Here is a 3204-nt window from a genome sequence, read left to right as displayed (position 1 = left end):
GAAATGTTGGGTCAGGCTCATGTTTTCAAATTTGTTTAAAGTTACATTGAGATAAATCTGTGTAGTTCAAGCCTCCTGGGATATCCCCCACCTCTGCCACACACACAAGGAGCACTGTCCACAGTTTTGTACTCCACTGTACAGTGTCACCAATTATATCATTATATGTATATACACACACATAGATACAGATTATGTAATATTTTGTTCCTTTTGGATTGTTTTGGGACCTTCTGAAAATAGAATCTCATATACACTCTTTTGCTCCCCTTCAGCAGAATATGAGGAAGAAGGAAACACCAGAGAATCTTGAGGATCAGAAGGACACCAGCCCTGCTCTGGTCACCCTGGAAGCTGACTGGCCTGCACACACCAAAGCTTGAGGAAACAGTAGCCCTGCTTCAGCCACTTGGGGGCTGGCTGATCAACATAAGGTGGAAGATTAACTAACTAAGAGGACAAATGGACTGTTTCATCCTCTAAGAGGGCTCTCATACTGTGACAAATTGCCACCCTTACTTCTATCACATACAGAGTCCTTTCCTTGGTCTTTACTACAGAATTGATAACAACCAATCAATCATATAGCTAGCCCTTAATGGGGGGGGCAAGGGAAGATTGGAGGGACTTTGGATTGGGCAGAGGGGAGTGAGGGGAGGGAAGGGGGTATGGGAGTGGGAATGATGGTAGAATGAGATGAATTTTTTTTACCCTATGTACATTTATGACTGCAGGAATAGTGTGACTCTGTGTTTAATAGTCAAAATGCATTCTGCTGTCATATATAACAAATTGCAAAAAAAGAAAAATTCATAAAGGGCTAAGGCTTAAAAGGAAGTCTGGGCACTTTTCTGGCCCTGAATATATGTACACTTTTCTTGTATAAAATTAAAAGTTATTAATTAAATTGCTTAAAAAAAAAAACTAGACCATGTACTAGTTTAAACCTGAAAGGGCATTGAGGCTTGGGAACTAAGCTCACTATTTGGAGGATTGGTTTCTATTCCATTTCTATTCTATTTCTATTTGGTGTTTTCAAAGTTTAATTGATATAGTATGGATTATGCTATTAACTTGTTTATAGCTTCCATGTTTGTGTCCGCTTTACATTGAAACTATTGGGTCAACTATAGAAGCAGCTGTTAAAATGGGGGAGAGGGAGGGAGGGAGGGGGAGGGAGGGAGAGGGAGGGAGGGAGGAGGAGAGTCAGGGAGAGAGAAATTAAGATTATGACATTATATAAAACTTTAAGCCAAGAAGCTAATGACATTTTTTGATTTAAAGGATTAAATAATGAGCATCAAACGGGTAATGATTTAATCCCAAAGACTCCAAATGATGTAGTTCCCCAAAGATTCCACACCTTCATTGTAATATGTAAGCCTCTCTCCTAGTCAAAGAGACACTTTTTTTTTTTTTTTTTTTAAGTCAGCAGGATTTCTAGAGATCTCATTGTGGTTTGAGCTCTTCTTTTTTGTTGTAAAGGTCAGGTTTCTCTTTCTTGTAGAAGTTAGGTCTGCAGGGCTGGGGTTGTGGCTCTTTGATAGAACACTTGCCTAGCAAGCATGAGGCACTGAGTTTGATTCTCTGCACCCACATAAAAATAATATAAAATAATATAAAGTAAAATAAAGGTATTGTGCCCATCTACAACTTAAAAAAAGGTTATGTCTGCAATCAAGCTTATTGATGTGTAAAAGTTATTGTTTCTCTTTTCTTAGTAAATTTAACTTGTGAAAACTCTGTCCATTTTAAGAGCATGGAAGAAAAAGTAACTGTTTTGTTAGCCATTGTGTTGTGTAACTACCCACTGAGTAGAAATCTCAGAGAATTTCCATACCTGGGGCCCAGAGATTTTTTGGCATTAGACCCTCTGGATTTCACCAGTTTAAATAAATCTTCCTGCAAATTCCTCAGGTGCTCATCCTCATCTCTCCTACATTAATACCTGCTTGAAATGCGAGAATGTCCCCATTCTTCAAGGGCACACAGAGACAGTCTCTCTGACTCTGCCACAGTATGGATTCTATGCAAAGTCATTAATCACAAAAAACTAAGGGGAGATTACACTATAGTGACCTCCTAGAAGTAAATTCAGTGTTTCATAATTCAACTTGTATACATATATAGAATTGCTATGTTGTAACCCACAGATATATAGAAATAATATATCTAAATAAGCATGCTTTATGAGAAATCTGAATACCATGTTTGTATTTTGTGTTGTTTCTAATATTATGCTGTAACAATATTTCATGATGTGATTACATTTTTTAAATCTGAAAAAGACATCAGAATTTTGTATTGTAATATTGTTAGTAAAGGGAATATTTTGGCAATTAGAATTTGTGCTTTCCTGTTTTCAAAGCTAACATGTTGAATTAAAGGTTGGCGGCAGACATCACCTCCATCAGAACCTCAGTCTGGTGAAGACACAGTGTGGTGCCTGACCAGGGAAGTCCCCGTTTGTGCCTGGCACTTTGCCACCCAGTAGATAGGAGCCATGACCCAGGGGGGTGGGACCTGTATTCCAGCCCCCTTACTGAGGGGCACTGTGACTGCTATGCTCTGCTTTAATTTCTCATCTGTGAGGACAACATTTGCGCAATCTTACCATGGGGCTGTTGAAGATCAGTGATGAAATTTATCAAGTTTAATGAAGTCTGGCTGGTCTACAGTGTGAGGAGGGGACCCCTGCCAAAGCTGCCTATGTGACTGCCCTCTACCTGCTTTCCTGGGTGGTCCCTGTGGAAGGCAGGGGGACTTCTGTTCATCGGTCATGCAGCCTGCAAGTTTCAAGGCAAAGGTATCCTCCTCTGACCTGTACCTGCCAAACCAAAGAAGATCATTGTCAGTTCTCTCGGGGCTTGGGAGATGTTAGGTAGCAGTGAGTAGTGAGAAGTGAAATGCAAACCAATAACAGGGCAAGGTCATGGGTTTTCTTTAAGTTACTTTTAAGGTTTTCTTTAAATTAATTTTAAGGCAAGTGGGTAATCAGATAATGCATAAAACATCAAGTATACAAATAAAGAGAACAAAGGAGCCAATTAAGAAATACATAGAGAAGGTCTAATGAGGCTATTCCTCTTTCCAGGGTGAGTTGGGGTCATTTATGGACATAGGTATCTCAATATATTTTAGAAGAGAAATTTTCTTAGAGTGCCAGTGTACACGGGTAAATTTTCTCTGGTCATTGACCCCAAT

The sequence above is a fragment of the Urocitellus parryii genome, chromosome 7 (genome assembly GCF_045843805.1).
Source record: "Urocitellus parryii isolate mUroPar1 chromosome 7, mUroPar1.hap1, whole genome shotgun sequence".
NCBI lineage: Eukaryota > Metazoa > Chordata > Mammalia > Rodentia > Sciuridae > Urocitellus > Urocitellus parryii.
Note: the sequence above shows the minus strand (reverse complement) of the source record.